An 18,127-nucleotide genomic window follows, 5' to 3' on the forward strand; every position below is an offset into this window, starting at 1 on the left:
CAGAACTCAACAGCCTTTTGGGTAGACATTGAGCTACCTGCAGGAGTTTTCTTTCATACCCCAGTGGCACCTGGAACACCAGCAAGAGAGAACCTATCACTCCCCTAAAAAGGAGGCTGAAGCCAGGGAGCCAAGTGGTCTAGCTCAGCAGATCCCACCCACACAGAGCCCAGGAAGCTAAGACCAACTGGCTTGAAATTTTCACTGCCAGCACAGCAGTCTGAAGTCAACTTGGTTTTCTCAAGCTTGTTTGGGGAGGGGTGTCCACCTTTTATTGAGGTTTGAGGAGGCAATTTTCCCCTCACAGTGTAAATGAAGGCTCAGGGAAGTTCAAACTGAGCAGAGCCCACCTACCACAGCTCAACAAAGCCACTATAACCAGACTGCCTCTCTAGATTCCTCCTCTATGGGAAGGGCATCTCTGAAAGAAAGGCAGCAGCCCCAGTCAGGGGCTTAGAGATAAAACTCCCATTTCCCTGGAACAGAGGATGTAGGGAAAGGAGTGGCTGTGGGTGCACACTCAGTAGACTTAAAAATTCCTGCCTGCCAGCTCTGAAGAGAGCAATGGATCTCCCAGCACAGCACTCAAGCTCTGCTAAGGGACACACTGCCTCCTTAAGTGGGTCCCTGATGCCCATGCCTTCTGACTAGGACTCACCTCCCAGCAGGGGTTCAAAGACACCTCATACAAGAGAGCTCTGGCTGGCATCTGGTGGGTGCCCTTGTGGTACAAAGCTTCCAGAGGAAGGAACAGGCAGCAATATTTGCTGTTATACAGCCTCCATTGGTGATACCCAGGCAAACAGGGTCCAGAGTGAACCTCCAGCAAACTCCAGCAGACCTGCAGCAGAGAGATATGAATGTTAGAAGGAAAACTAACAAATAGAAAGGAGTAGCATCAACATCAACAAAAAAGATGTCCACACAAAACCCTATCCAAAGGTCATCAACATCAAAGACAAAGGCAGATAAATCCATGGAGATGAGAAAAAACCAGCACAAAAAGGCTGAAAATTCCAAAAACCAAAACACCTCTTCTCCTCCAAAGGATTACAACTCCTCCCAGTAAGGGAACAAACTAGACAGAGAATGAGTTTGACAAATTAACAGAAGGCGGCTTCAGAAGGTGGGTAATAACACACTCTGTCAAGCTAAAGGAGCATGTTCTAACCCAATGCAAGGAAGGTAAGAACCTTGAAAATAAGTTAGAGGAATTGCTAACTAGAATAACCAGTTTAGAGAAAAACATAAGTGACCTGATAGAGCTGAAAAACATAGCATGAGAATTTCATGAAGCATACATATCAATAGCCAAATTGATCAAGCGAAAGAATATCAGAGATTGAAGATCAAGTTACTTAAATAAAGCATGAAGACAAGATTAGAGAAAAAAGATCATCAAGAAATGAACAGAGCCTCTAAGAAATATGGAACTCTGCGAAAAGACCAAACATGTGTTTGATTGGTATACCAGAAAGTGACAGGGAGAATGGAACCAAGTTGGAAAACACTCTTCAGGATATCATCCAGGAGAACTTCCCCAGCCTAGCAAGACAGGCCAACATTCAAATTTAGGAAATATAGAGAACACCAAAAGATACTCCTTGGGAAGAGCAATCCCAAGACACATAATTGTCACAGATTCACCAAGGTTGAAATGAAGAAAAAAATGTTAAGGGCAGCCAGAGAGAAAGGTCAAATTATCCATAAAGGGAAGCCCATCAGACTAACAGCAGAGCTCTCATCAGAAACCCTACAAGCCAGAAGAGAATGGGGGCTGATATTTAACATTTTTAAAGGAAAAAATTTTCAACCCAGAATTTCATATCCAGCCAAACTAAGATTCATAAGCAAAGGAGAAATAAAATACTTTACAGACAAGCAAATGCTGAGAGATTTTGTAACCACCAGGCCTGCCTTACAAGATCTCCTGAAGGAGCACTAAATATGGAAAGGAAAAACTGGTACTACACACTGCAAAAACATACCAAAATACAAATACCATCGACACTATGAAGAAACTGCATCAACTAAGGGGCAAAACAACCATCTAACACCAAGATGACAGGATCAAATTCACACATAACAATATTAACCTTACATGTAAATGGGCTAAATGCCCCGGTTAAAAGACACAGACTGGAAAACTGGATAGAGTATCAAGACCCTTTGACCAAGGGGTTAATAAGAAAATTTTTTTTAAAAAAGAAAAGCAAATAATCAAGATCCATCAGTGTGCTGTATTCAGGAGACCATCTCGTGTGTGAAGATGCACATAGGCTCAAAATAAAAGGATGGAGAAATATATACCAGCCAAACTGAGAGGAAAAAAAGGGGTTGCAATCCTAGTCTCTTATAAAACAGACTTTAAACCAACAAAGATCAAAAAAGACAAGAAGAGCACTATATAATGGTAAAAAGATCAATGCAACAAGATTAACTATCCTAAATATATAGACACCCAATACAGGAGCACCTAGATTCATAAAGCAGGTTCTTAGAGACCTACTAAGAGACTTAGATTCTCACACAATCATAGTGGGAGACTTCAACACCTCACTGTCAATATTAGACAGATCAATGCAGCAGAAAATTAACAAGGATATTCAGGACCTGAACTCAGCACTAAACCAAGTGGACCTAATAGACATCTACAGAACTCTCCACCCAGATCAACAGAATGTACATTCTTCTCAGCAACTCATCACACTTATTCTAAAATTGACCACATAATTGGAAGTAAAACATCCCTCAACACATGCAAAAAAATGGAAATCACAATAAGCAGTCTCTCAGACCACAGTGCAATCAAATTAGAACTCAGGATTAAGAAACTCACTCAAAACCACACAACTACATGGAAACTGAACAACCTGCTCCTTAATGACTAGTAGGTAAATAATGAAATTAAGGCAGAAATAAGTAAGTTATTTGAAGCCAATGAATAGAAAGACACAATGTACAAGAATCTCTGGGATACAGCTAAATCAATGTTTAGACAGAAATTTATAGCACTAAATGTCCACAGGAGAAAGTGAGAAATATTAAAATCAACACCATAACATCACAATCAGAACTAGAGAAGCAAGAGCAAACAAATTCAAAAGCTAGAAGAAGACAAGAAATAACTAGGATCAGAGCAGAACTGAAGGAGGTAGAGACACACACACACAAAAAAAAAACCTTCAAAAAAATCAATGAATCCAGGAGATGGTTTTTTGAAAAGATTTAAAAAAATAGATAGACCTCTAACAAAACTAATAAAGAAGAAAAGAGAGAAGAATCAAATAGATGCAATAAAAAATGATAAAGGGGATATTACCACTTCTACCATAGAAATATAAACTACCATCAGAGAATACTGTAAACACGTCTACACAAATAAACAAGAAAATCTAGGGGAAAAAAATGAATAAATTCCTGGACACATACACCCTCCCAAGACAAAACCAGGAAGAACTCGATCTCCGACTAAACCAATAACAAGTCCTGAAATTGAGGCACTCATTAATAGCCTACCAACCAAAAAAAGGCCAGGACTAGATGAATTCAAAGCCAAATTCTATCAGAGGTACAAAGAGGGGTTGATACCATTTCTTCTGAAGCTATTCCAAGCAATAAAATAAGAGGAACTTCTCCCTAACTCATTTTATGATGCCAGCATCACCCTGATATGAAAATCTGGCAGAGATACAACTAAAGAAAATTTCAGACCAATTGTTTCATCCCAGATAAACATCAATTTGAAAATCTTCAACAAAATACTGGCAAACTAATTTCAGCAGAACAATAAAAAGCTTATCCACCATGATCAAACTGGCTTCATCCCTGAGATGCAAGTCTGGTTCACACACACAAATCAATAAACATAATCTATCACATAAAAAGAACAATGACAAAAACCACGATTATTTCAACAGATGCATAAAATACATTCAGTAAAATTCAACACCCCTTCATACTAGAAACTCTCAATAAACTAGTTATTGATGGAACATATCTCAAAATAATAAGAGCTATTTATGGCAAACCCATAGCCAATATCATACTGAATGGGCAAAAGCTGGAAGCATTCCATTTGAAAACTGGCACAAGACAAGGATGCCCTCTCTCACCACTCCTATTCAACATAGTATTGGAAATTCTGGCCAGGGTAGTCAGGCAAGAGAAAGACATAAAGGGTATTCAATTAGGAAAAGAGGAAATCCAGTTGTCTCTGTTTGCAGATGACATGACTGCATATTTAGAAAACCTCAACATCTCAACCCAAAATCTCCTTCAGCTGCGAAGCAACTTCAGCAAAGACTCAGGATACAAAATCAATATTCAAAAATCTCAAGCATTATTATACACCAATAATAGACAAAGAGAGAGCCAATTCATGAGTGGACATCCATTCATAGTTGCTACAAGGAGAATAAAATACCTAGGAATACAACTTACAAGGGATGTGAAGGACCTCTTCAAGGAAAACTACAAACCACTGCTCAAGGATAAGAGAGGACACAAACAAATGGAAAAACATTCCATGCTTATGAATAGAAATAATCAGTATCATAAAAATGGCCATACTGCCCAAAGTAATTTATAAATTCAATGCTACCCTCATCAAGCTACCACTGACTTTCTTCACAGAATTTTTAAAACTACTTTAAATTTCACATGGAACCAAAAAAGAGCCCATACAGCCAAGACAACTCTTAGCAAAAAGAACAAAGCTGGAGGTATCACACTACCTGACTTCAAACTTAAACTACAAGGCTACAGTAACCAAAACAGCATGGTTCTGGTACCAAAACAGATATACAGACCAATGGAATAGAACAGAGGCATCAGAAGTAATACCACACATCTATAACTATCTGATCTTTGACAAACCTGACAAAAACAAGCAATGGGAAAAGGATCCCTATTTAATAAAAGGTGTTAGGAAAACTGGCTAGCCATCTGCAGAAAGCTAAAACTAGACCCCTTCCTTACACCTTATACAAAAATTAACTCAAGATGAATTAAAGATTTAAACATGAGACCTAAAACCGTAAAAACCCTAGGAGAGAACCTAGACAATACCATTCAGGACATAGAGCCTCACAGTGAACAGGCAACCTACATAATGGGAGAAAATTCTTGCAATCTATCCATCTGACAAAGATCTAACAATATTCAGAATCTACAAAGAACTTAAACAAATCTACAAGAAAAAAGCAAACAATCCCATCAAAACATGGGTGAAGAATATGAACAGACACTTCTCAAAAGAAGGCATTTATGCAGCCAACAAACATGGGGAAAAAAGCTCATCATTACTGGTCATTAGAGAAATGTAAATCAAAACTATGATGAGAAATCATCTCATGCCAGTTAGAATGGCAATCATTAAAAAATCAGAAAACAACAGATGCTGGAGAGGATGTGGAAAAATAGGAACACTGTTACACTGTTGATGGGACTGCAAATTAGTTCAACCATTGTGGAAGACAGTGTGGTGATTCCTCAAGGATGTCAAACCAGAAATACCATTTGACCCAGCAATCCTATTACTGGGTATACACCCAAAGGATATAAATCATTCTACTTTAAAGATGCATGCACACGTATGTTTATTGCAGCAGTGTTCACAATAGCAAAGACTTGGAAACAACCCACGTGCCCATCATTGATAGACTGGAAAAGGAAAATGTGGCACATATGCACCATGGAATTCTATGTAGCCATAAAAAAAGATGAGTTCATGTCCTTTGCAGGGAACCATCATTCTCAGCAAACTAACAAAGGAACAGAAAACCAAACACCTCTCACTCATATGTGGGAGTTGAACAATGAGAACATATGGAAAGGGAGAGGGTAACATCACACACCAGGGCCTGTCGGTGGGGGCGGGGGGGGGGTCTAGGGAAAGGATAGCATTAGGAGAAACACCTAATGTAGATGATAATTTTAAAAATCAGATTGTAACTAATAAATAGTAAAAAGTAGACAAAAAGGTCAACATATAATGATAAAGGGATTATTCCAGGTAGAGAATATAAGAATTTTTTTTGTTGTTTTGTCTTGTAAGAATATAACAATTCTAAATACATGCACACCCAACATTGAAGCACCTAGATTTATAAAGCAAACATTACTAGATCAAAATAAAGAGATGACAATAAAACAATAGTGTGGGACTTCAACACCTCACTCAGTGTCAGACAGATTATCCAGACAGAAAATCAACAAAGAAACGCTAGACTTAGACATTAGACCAAATGGATCTAGCAGACATTACAGAACATTCTATGCAACAACTACAGAATATATATTCTTTTCATCATCATATGCAACATTCTCCAAGACAGACCATATGTTAGGCCACAAAATAGTTTCAAGAAATTTTGTAAAGTCAAAATTATATCAAGTAACTTCTCATATCATAATGGAATAAAACTAGAAATTAATACTATGACAACCTCTGGAGAACACATAAAGACATGAAAATAAACACTATGTTCCTCAATTACCATTGTGTTGATAAGGAAATTAACATGAATATCTAAACAATTTTTTTAATAAATGAAAATGAAAACACAACATACCAAAACCTGTGAAACACAGTAAAAGCAGTGCTAAAAGGAAAATGTATAGCAATAAATGCCTATGTCAAAAAGTAGAAATATTACAAAGTACAACCTAACAATGAACCTCAAGAAACTAGAAGAGTAAGATCAAACCAAACCCAAAATTAGTAGAAAAAAAAGAAATAATAAAGATCGTAGCAGAACTAAATGAAATAGAGACTAAAACACACAAAACATCAACAAAATAAAAAAATTGGTTCTTCAAAGACATAAAGAAAATTGACAAACTTCTAGCTAGAATAACCAAGAAGAGAGAAGATCCAAATTAAAACATTTGGAAATGAAAAAGAAGACATTATAATTTATACCATAGAAATACAAAAGATCATTAGAGACTATTGAAACAACTATATACTGACAAACTGGAAAACCTTGAGGAAGTGAATAAACTAGTATACAAGTTTATTTGTATACAATGAATATACAAACCTCTTAAGATTAACCAAAAAACTAATCACACAGAAATAGAAAACCTAAACAGATCAATAATGAGTAGTGAGATTTATGCAGTAATAAAAAAGTCTTCCAACAAAGAAAAGTTCAAAAATTCTACCAAAAATACACAGAAAGAACTAATATCAATCTTCCTTAAACTATTTCCAAATAAATAAATAAATAAATAAATAAATAAATAAATAAATAAAGGAAGAGGAAAGATTTCTCCCTATTTCGCTCTTTAAGGTCAGCATTACTCTGATACCAAAACCATTCACTCTTTGAGGTCAGCATTACTCTGATACCAAAACCAGATAAAGACACACACACACACACACACACACACACACACACACACACACACACAAACTAAAGGCCAGTATACCTGATGAATATAGATGCAAATATCCTCAACAAAATACTAGCAACCCAAATCCAACAGCACATCAAAAAGATAACATATCACAATGAGGTGAGATTTATCCCGGGAATGCAAGAATGTTTTTCTACAAATGCAAAGCAATAACTGTGATGCATCACATCATCAGAATGAAAAAAAGAACCATAGGATCATACCAATAGAAACAGAAAAATTATTTGATAAAATTCAACATCCCTTCATCATAATAACTCTCAATAAATCAGACACAGAAGTAACATACTCAAAATAAAAGCCACATATGACAAACCCACAACAAACATCATACTAGCTGGTGAAAAGTTGAGAGCCTTTTCTCTAAGAACTGGAACAAGACAAGGATACTCACTTTCACCACTCTCATTTAACATAGTACTGGAAATCCTACCCAGAGCTTTCAGGCAAGATAAGGAAATAAAAGGCATCCAAACTGGAAGAAAAGGAAGTTAAATTGTCCCTCTTTGCTAATATCATAATATTATACCTAGAAAAACATAAAGCCTCTACCAAAAAACTCTTAGATTTGATCAGTGAATTCAGCAATGTTTCAGAACACAAAATAAATGTATAAAATCAGTAGCATTTCTATAAACCAATAATGATCCAGATAAGAAAGAAATTGAGAAGGCAATCCCATTTTCAATAGAAAAAAAAATAACTTTAACAAAGGGGGTGAAAGATCTCTACAAGGAAAACTACAAAATACTAATGAGAAAAATGATAGATTTTACAAACAAGTGGAAAAACATTTCATACTAATACATCAGAAGAATTAATATTGTTAAAATGACCATAGTGGGCAGGTATGGTGGCTCACACCTGTAATCCAGCACTTTGGGAGGCAGAGACAGGCAGATCACCTGAGGTCAGGAGTTCGAGAGCAGCCTGCTCAATATGGTGAAACCCTGTGTCTACTAATAATATAAAAGTTACCTGGGCATGGTGGCACACATCTATAATTCCACCTACCCAGGAGGCTAAGGCAGGAGAATAGTTTGAACCCAGGTGGCAGAGGTTGCAGTGAGCCAAAACAATGCCATTGCACTTCAGCCTGGGTAACAAGAGCAAAATTCCGTCTCAAAAAAAAAAAGAAAGAAAGAAAAAATTATCATACTGCCCAAAGCAATCTACAGATTCAATGTAATTCCACCAAAATAACAACATCATTCTTCAAGGAATTAGAACAAACAATCCTAAAATTCATACATAATCAAATAGAGCCCAAATAGCCAAAGCAATTATGAGCAAAAAGAACAAAGCTTTAGGTATAACATTATCTGAATTAAAAATACATAAAAAGGGTATAGTAAATAAAATAAAATGGCATTGATATGAAAATAGATACATGAACCCATGGAACAAGATAGAGAACCCAGAAATACAGCTGCATATTTACAGCCAGCTGAGCTTCTACAAAGTTGACAAGAAGTTACATTAGGGAAAAGATGCCTTCTTTAATAAATGGTGCTGAGAAAATTGGACAGCTACATGAAGAAGAATGAAACCAGACCGCTGTCTCACACCACATAAAAAAATCAATCCAAAATAAAGACTTAAATATAAGGCCCAAAACTATAAAAATATTGGAAGAAAATCTAGGAAAACTTCTTGGACATTAGTCTAGGCAAATAATTTATGACTGAGACCTCAAAAGCATACACAACAAAAGCAAAAATAAACAAATGAGATAATTAGGCCAAAACGCTTGTGCATAGCAAACAAAGTAATCAACAGAGTAAACAGACAACCTGTTGAATAGGAGAAAATATATGCAAACTCTTCACCTGACAGGGGACAAATATCCAGAATATACAAGGGGCACAACTCAGCAGGAAAAAAATACAAGTAGTCCCATGTAAAAGTGGGCAAAGTATATGAACAGGCATTTCTTAAAATAAGACATATAAATGGCCAACAGGTAAATGAAGAAATGCTCAACATTACTAATCATCAGAGAACTGCAAAACGAAACCTCAATGACATATTGTCGTACCTCAGTTATAATGGCTACTATCATAAAGACAAAAAATTAACAGATGTTGGTAAGTTGCAGAGAAATAGAGACTCTAATGCACTATTGTTAGGAATGTAAACTAGTACAGCCACTACTAAAATAAAGTGTGGAAATTTCTCAAAAAACTAAAAGTAGAACTACCATTTTATTCAGAAATTGCACTACTGGCTATCTACCCAAAGAAAAAAAATTAATGTTTAAAAGGGACACCTGAACTCACATGTTTATTGTATTATGTTGGTATAAATATCATTGCAAATGTAAACACACACACACACACACACAAACTACTTTTGCACCAATCTAATAGCACTACTCACAATATCAAAGATATGGAATCAACCTAAGTGTTCAACAACAGAAGAATGAATAAAGAAAATGTAGTGTATATATATGCAATGGAATACTATTCAACCATAAAAATAATAAAACCACGTCATTTGCAGCAACATGGATGGAACAGGAGGTCATTATCTTAAGTGAAATAAGCCAGGCACAAAAAGGTAAGTATTGCAAGTGCTTGCCTATATGTAAGAGCCAAAAAATTTGAATCCATGGATGCAGAGAGTGGAAAAATAGATAATAGAGACTGGAGAAGGTGCATAGGGAAAGGAAGGAGGATGCAGAGAAATGGGTTAAAGGGTACAAACAAATAGTAAAATAAAAGAAATAAATTCAACGTTTGATAGCAGAGTAGGATGACTAGACTTAAATATATTATTCTCGGGTGATGGACACCCACTGCTATCAATGATAAAAAAAAAATTAAATACATATAGCATAGGACAGTGTGGCATTTCAGATTAAGAGCCCCCAAAAATATGCACTCCTTTTACCCTCTAATTCTACCATTAGAAATTAAAGCTAAAGAAATATTAAGGGTATGCAAAATAACATAAATAAAAAGGATGTTCATTCCGAAGTTCAACAAATGTATAGAGTTTGAAAGATTAGAAAATATGTTTTTGTTAAATTTTGGATGACACAGTAGAATCTTCTATGCTCCTAGAGGAGGGTAGGGTTTCACCCAAGGATAAAGGAAAGCTTACTCTTCTACTCACTTTCCATCTTGATTTTCTCTTTTCACACTCATGCCCTAAGGAGTTGTTAATTAGTTTAATCATATTCCTGGATGCTTCTTGGGTATATGAAAGGCCATCACACTTGAATTGTTTTTTTTATCTTACTTTTATTCCAAGCTGCTAGATTTATAAACAGAGCCAGGCGCACTTGGTATCTGGCCAGCACACTCCCTCTACTTTGCCCACTCAAACACCTGACTGAGTTATTGTTTCAGGCTTGGCAGCTAACTGGGGTTAAGATGGAGCTTAGGAAAGAGAAGCTCTGTTTAAATCTGAAGCATAAATCAGATTTAAATTATCTGTGTACGACTTGCAAGGCATTTGCTTAAATAAAAATATATAAAGTTTTTACCACTTAACACTGTTTTTTTGTGTGTATACTTTAAGATGCTCTCCAAGAAGAGGTGATTATGCCTGCCTGGGACTCATGCCTTTTTCTATTAACTTTCAGGATATATATGTTAAATAAGAAAAAGTTTCTATGAAACAGTGAGAACTGTGACCACCTATATTAAGATGACTTTAGGACTAAGAAGTAAGTCTATATCATGAACATGACTCAGTTATTTGCCCAGGAAAATTAAGACTATAAACCAACAGATATTTCCTTCCCTGGAAATCCCTGAAAATTGATTTATAAGCCAACACTCTTCTCACCTGAGCAAACCACTCACTTGTCAAATAGAGTTTACTTATCAAATGTTCATTCAACACCTGTACTATGCTCTGTTAATCAATCCAACACTACTATGTTACAAAACTTGCCTAATCAATGTTTCCACTTGCAAGGCTCACCTTGAAATAATCCCACCTACCTTTATAAAACTGACTTTTAAAGAAACTGAAAATCACTTATCCGAAGCACTGAGGTAGCGTGTCTACAAACTATCAATTAACACTTATTTTTCCTTTGGTTTAACATCCTTAAATATACAATTATGTTAGTCTATTTGTACACTGCTGTAAAGAACTACCTGCTGTAAAGAACTACCTGAGATTAGGTAATTTTTAAAGAAAATAAGTTTAATTGACTCAAAGTTCCACATGGCTGGGGAGGCCTCAAAAAACTTACATTCATGGCAGAAGGCATAGGAGAAGCTGCTTCTTCATAAGGCAACAGAAGAGAGAGAGCATGCAAGGAAGTGCCACACTTCTAAACTATCAGCTCTCATGAGAAGTCACTCACTAACATAAGAACAGCATGGGAGAAACTGCCCCCATGATCCAATCACCTCCCACCTGGTCCTACCCTCAACATGTGGGGAGTACAATTTGAGATTAGATCTGGGTGGGAACACAGAACTAAACCATATCATATAACCTTTGGCCCCTCCAAAATCTCACATCCTTCTCACGTTTCAAAACGCAGTGATGCTTTCCCAACCATCCCCCAAAATCTTAACTCATTCCAGCATTAATCCAAAAGTCCAAGTCCAAAGTCTCATCTGAGACAAGGTAAGTTTCTCCCACCTACGAGCTTGTAAAATCCAAAACAAGTTAATTACTTCCAAGATACAATTGGAGTACAGGCATTGGGTAAATGTTCCCATTTCAAAAGGAGAAATTAGACAAAACCCAGGGGCTACAGGCCCCATGCAAGTCTAACACACAGCAGGGTAGTCATTAAATCTTAAAGCTTCAAAATAATCTCCTTTAACACCATGTCTCACATCAAGTCATGCTGATGCAAGTGGTGGATCCCAAGATCTTGGGCAGCTCTGCTTCTGTGGCTCTGCATGGTACCCCAGCACCCACCACCCACCATAGCTGCTTTCACAGGCTGGCATTGAGTACCTGCAGCTTTTCCAGGTGCACAGTGCAAGCTGTCAGTGAATCTACCATTCTGGGGTCTGAATAATGGTGGCCCTCTTCTCACAGATCCACTAGGCAGTACCCTGGTGTGGGGACTATTTGTGTGGGCTCCAACCCATATTTTCCCTTGCATTGCCTAAGTACAGGTTCTCCATGAGGGCTCCATTCCTGAACAGACTTCTGTCTGGACATCTAGGCATTTCCATACATCCTCTGAGATCTAGGTGCAGGTTCCCAATCCTCAACTCTTCTCTTCTGCATACCCACAGACACAACACCACATAGAAGCCACCAATACTTGGGGCTGGCACCCTCTGGAGCAAGAGCCTGAGCTATACCTTGGCTCCTTTAGCCATGGCTAGAGCTATAGTGGCCGCGAAGCAAGAATCCATGTCCCAAGGCTGCAGAGAGCAGCAGGGCTCCGGGACTTACCAACAAAACCATTCTTCCTTGCTAGGCCTCCAAACTTGTGAGCTTCCATGAAGATCTCTGAAATGCTCTGGAGACATTTTCTCCATTATCTTGGCTATTAAAAATTAGGTCCTCATTACTTGTGCAAATTTCTGCAGCTGGCTTGACTTTCTCTCCAGAAAAATGGTTTTTCTTTTCTACCACATGGTCAGGCAACAAGTTTTTCAGACTTTTATGTTCCACTTCCCTTTTAAATATGTTTCAATTTCAAATCCTCTCTTTGTGAACATGTACAACTATACACTTTCAGAAGAAAAAAAAAAACGGTTCACCTCTTGAATTATTTGCTGCTTAGAATTTTCTTCTGCCATATACCCTGAATCATCTCTCCCAAGTTCAAAGTTCCACAGATCTCTAGGACAGAGGCAAAATGCCACCGGTCTCTTTGCTAAGGCTTAGAAAGAGTGATCTTTGCTCTATTTCTCAATAAGTTCCTCATCTCCATCTGAGACCACCTCAGCCTGGAATTCATTGTCCATATCACAATTAGCATTTTGGTCGAAACCACTCAACAAGTCTCTAGGAAGTTTCAAACTTTCCCACATCTTTCTGTCTTCTTCCAAGCCCTACAAACTGTTCCATGTTCTGGTTGCTACCCATTTCCAGAGTCACTTCCACATTTTTAGGTATCTTCATAGCAATACCCCACTCTTGGTACCAATTTTCTGTATTAGTCAATTTTCAGACTGCTATAAAGAACTACCTAAGACTGGGTAATATATAAAGTTTAGAAGTTTAGATTACTCACAGTTCTGCCTGGCTGGGGAGGCCTCAGGAAACTTACAGTCACGGCAGACGTGAAAAAGAAGTAAAGTACCTTCTTCATAAGGCAGCAGGAGAGAGAAAGAGAGTGCACGCGAGGGAATGCCACACTTTAAATCATTGGGTCTCATGAGAACTCACTCACTATCATGAGAACATGATGGGGGAAATCATCTCCATGATTCAATCACCTCTCTCCAGGTCCCTCCCTCAACATGTGGGGATTACAATTCAAGATGAGATTTTGGTGGGGACACAGATCCAAACTATATCAATAATCAGTTAGAATAAGAATGCTTTGATCAAAAATATTGGGTAAACTAGTCAAAGTTATGAAAACTATTAAACTGTTCCATATTTTTAATTATAAAAACAGAGATATCAAGTATTGCAAGTGTGCTTACATTCTGTTGAGTTGGCAGTGAAATAAAATAAAGCAAAGCTCTTCCCTGCAGACAAACATTTATAACCCTGCACTGTATTTCTACATTATTTTGCATCTCACCAGAATTGTCATTTTGAAATGAACTTGTTTCTTAAGACCTGTAAATGTTGAACATTTTTCATTGCTGCTTTATATGAGATGTAGTTTGCTTAGTTAGTACATAGTCTTTATATACATATAAACAAAAAAAATCATCTTTTAACACAACTGCAAAACATGTCTGATTTCCTAGTGCACTGTAGTCAGCCTACAAACAGGGAGAATTATTACCATGATGTAGCAAAAGAAAGGAAAAATGCCTAGGGGTGGGATATTTATGAACGTAATTTCCGAGGTTGCCTTTTATTCATATAAGCATAATATAGTTGATATCAGGATTAAATTTCTTTGACCTTTCCTTTTGAGAGGTAAGTGTTCACAATTCATTTACTTGATAGTCAATATCAATATGCTATACTGATATTGCCCCTAAGAGTTTAATCAGAATGGTGAGGTTTATTCACAATCCAGTGACAATCAGATTGAAAAAAAATTATTTAAACATCTGGCAGACCCACCATTAGGAAAAACTGGTTTAAATAGAGGTAAATATAAAATTTTTACTTACTAAAAATTACTTTCTAATTTGTCTCTGCAAAGTACCAAAAATGGATAAAAGCAATGATAATATATGATGTGTTCATAAACATAATAAAACTCAATACAAAAATGTCTAATTCAAATAGTTATAAATGCTAAATAACAAAATATTCATGCCTAAAAACTCTTTAAATGCCCTTCTCTAATTTCTCCATTTTGAGTCACATCAAACTCTCTGTCAAGCTGGTGACTTTCTTACCACAATGAGTTTCAGTTTAGCTTTACTATATTAACAGATTTTCTGATGATACATTGAGAGTTCAACAATAGTTAACATGTGTATGACTCCAATTATGAATAGTATTTTAGTATCTAGAAATATAAATAAGGATTATTTCAAATCATTGTGGGACTTTTTTCTTTTTTCTATGATCTATTATTTTCAAATGTTTCACAATAAATATTCTTACTTTTAATAGAAACTATTTATTTTAAAAGTTTAAGTCCATCTACTTAACTTTTTTAATTGACCTTGATTTTAACATTTAAGCAAGCCATTGTAATTAACATTGAACTGAAATTACTGGAACAACACTTCTGGTTAATACTAGCTCTCAGTTAGGGGAGTGGGTTTTTGTGTTATACTATGAAGCTTTGTCTAGCATTCTGAAAAGTAAATGACATGAGGATCTTTTAGTCTCCCTCTCCCTTTCAAAATTTAAATAAAAATTACTAATATAAACTAACAGTGGCAGTATATATATTTACCAAAATTGTGTATAGAGACAAGCACAAAATTGAAAATGATTTCAAAAACTGAGTTACTGTTATACCAATGATTCATAATAACATACACTTAAATAATGAGGAGGATTGTAAGAAAGAAAATAAAACAACATATTCAGGACCTGAGGTTAAATTCTCCCAATTCTCTTTCTTGCCTGTTAATCATTAGACCACATTGGCACTTTGATATTGCTGAATTTAAATTCAAAAGCATAAACAGAATCTCCAGACTTGTGTGTCAAATAATTATAAATCATCAAACAAACAGGCACATTCTGTCTCACAGGAAAAAGATGCAGAAAAAAAACAAACTGTATGCAGGATCATATCATGCCAAAATGCAGAACACTTTCTCATTACTCACATTAAGTCATGCTGAATATGTTCAACCTTATGCATTTCAGATGTGTGTATTTAAGTTACCATAGCCATCTTTTATTTTTCAAGAAAAGTACAAAAATACAATAAAGCCACTTTTACCAAGGCAGTGCTAAAATTCAGTGATAGCTTTATTATCTCCACTTAGTATATTATTCTTCAGATCAAAGTTAATTATCTTTTCTAAGATGACACCTATCAGCCCCACAGTTCTCCTGTTCACTAACTTCCATTTAAATTTTTCTCTGCTTCCAAATCAAAGGAAATGTTAAGGTACATGATGTGTCTCTGAAGATCTAAGACTCCAAATGCTTTGGGTCTTTAGAAGCATAACTACAGAGAAACCACAAAGGACTACAAAGCAAGTTGAAATATTAGCCATGGCCCTTGTGTAGATTATAGCCAACGGAGTATATTTGGCTTAAGGGACTCAATGATTTATTACTGTTCAACTAACCTCCAGTAAAAGCATTGCATTGCAATGTCTCTGGAACAGACTTTAGAAACGTCTCTAGGTGTCAAGCACAAGAGAGAGGGTAAGGCTGACTTAGCATATAGACTGAGTCTATCACTGTCAATAATACTATAAAAGCATACTATAAAATATTTCCAGGTCCCCTCTAGCTAGTAAGAAAGACCAAGTTCTGAGCTCATAAGCTCATAAGGTCTTGATTTACTGCCACTGTTTTCAACACATTGGCTCACTTGCTCATAATAAAGTTGAAATCATGATACTCCTTTTATATTTAGAAGTAGTCATTCTACTTTCATGCTTCCTGGTTCAGGAATCAAAAAATAGATAGAGAAACCTGGTGTTGGGTGTACGGCTGTGTGATAGGAATACAAATGCAGAGAATGTGGCAATGATGAATTGCTGATACAACAAACCCTGCAACTGACAGAATAGTAACTGCTTTTATGCTATTTTCTTACTCATGATAATTCCTACTGCTGATAAGAATTACATCATAATTATTTCTTTAGGAATATATGTACCATAATATTTAACACTTGCTTTCTATTTATTGATATTTTATGTTGCTTAATTTTTGGACATTATACTAATAATTATCATCTTCCAAACTTATTCAGGAAAGAGACTAATCAAAAGGACTTACAGGATTGACTTCTCTATGATAATTCTACTAAAGTGCATACTCCCAAGACAACCATACTTTGATATCAATAAACAGATCTTTTAAAGTTCATTCAGCCACATCCATTCATCACATATTTATAAAACATCTATTATATACCGGTCCTGTTGCAGACCTCAGAGATGAAAGCATAAACAACAGAGGAAGAAAGTTCTGGGTTTAGATTAGCCAGTGGTAAGACCATACCTTTGGCTATACTTTAAAATTTTAAGATTCTTATTATAATTTTAAACTACTCAGAATTTATAATAATTCCTTTAGCCTAATTAAGATTTTAAAATATTCTGAAGCTAGAAATATTGACCTTTGGTCCTTAATAGAGAAAATGTTTTATTTCATAATATTGCATGTTAAATTCAAATAAAGGAGAATTTATTTTAAAAAAGAAAATATTGCTCTGAGTTTAAGGAATTAAGTTTTCTCTTGATAGGTAATCACAAAATAGCATAAGTAATAGATGCTTCCAAAAAGTCATGATTTTTTTTCACTTTACAAAAAATGTCTACATATTAATGCCTGAAACCAAAGACAACAAAGGTAATTTATTCCCAAGTCAACACTTTCACTTCTATCCCACAGAATAGAAAACACTTGCTAAAACCATAAGAATGAAAACAAACATTAATTTGCAAAAAGCTGTTTATTACATTCACAGCTGGAAAGCGAATAAACTTTGGAAAGATATTTTCCACTCTAGTCTAACTCAAATGATAGTGTCTACATCTTCATTTAACAGAAAATAAGTCTCAAAGAAAGAGATTAATCTCTAAATCCCTGCCATTCATCATCAAAGGCAAATTAGGTAACTGCTTGCTGCTGCTTCTACCATTTCAATAATTCATACGATTCTCCTGCAAAGGTTCCATCAGTGAAATCTTTGGGAGTAAATTGTCTCTACAGCTGAATTCATGTGGAGTGGTTTAAATAACTGACTTTGACATTTCATGAACTAAGTTACAGGCACTCTGAATGAGGTTGAAACATCATTCAACCACCAAGTTCAGTCCTGACCAAAACTGAAGGAAAAAAGGGGGGGCTTGCCTTTGGAATTGTCTTATGTCCTTGTCTCTGCCCTTCACTCGCTTCTATACTCCCATTCACTTCAGGTGCCTGGTACCTGGGCCATCTGCTGAATGTCCAGTGACTGCACTCCAGGGTCCAGATTATTAGA

The 18,127-nt window shown here is 36.1% G+C and overlaps 1 long non-coding RNA gene across 1 annotated transcript in view; it reads right to left on the bottom strand.

The window, feature by feature from the left end:
• Nucleotides 1–722: 722 nt before the first annotated feature.
• Nucleotides 723–18,127, bottom strand: part of LOC141582721 (uncharacterized) — a 38,453-nt gene continuing 21,048 nt past the window's right edge. Inside the window, exon 3 of the long non-coding RNA XR_012515605.1 lies at nucleotides 723–841. This is a non-coding gene — a long non-coding RNA (uncharacterized LOC141582721). The remainder of the gene's footprint in view (nucleotides 842–18,127) is intronic.

The sequence above is a fragment of the Saimiri boliviensis genome, chromosome 2 (assembly GCF_048565385.1).
Source record: "Saimiri boliviensis isolate mSaiBol1 chromosome 2, mSaiBol1.pri, whole genome shotgun sequence".
NCBI classification, from domain to species: domain Eukaryota; kingdom Metazoa; phylum Chordata; class Mammalia; order Primates; family Cebidae; genus Saimiri; species Saimiri boliviensis.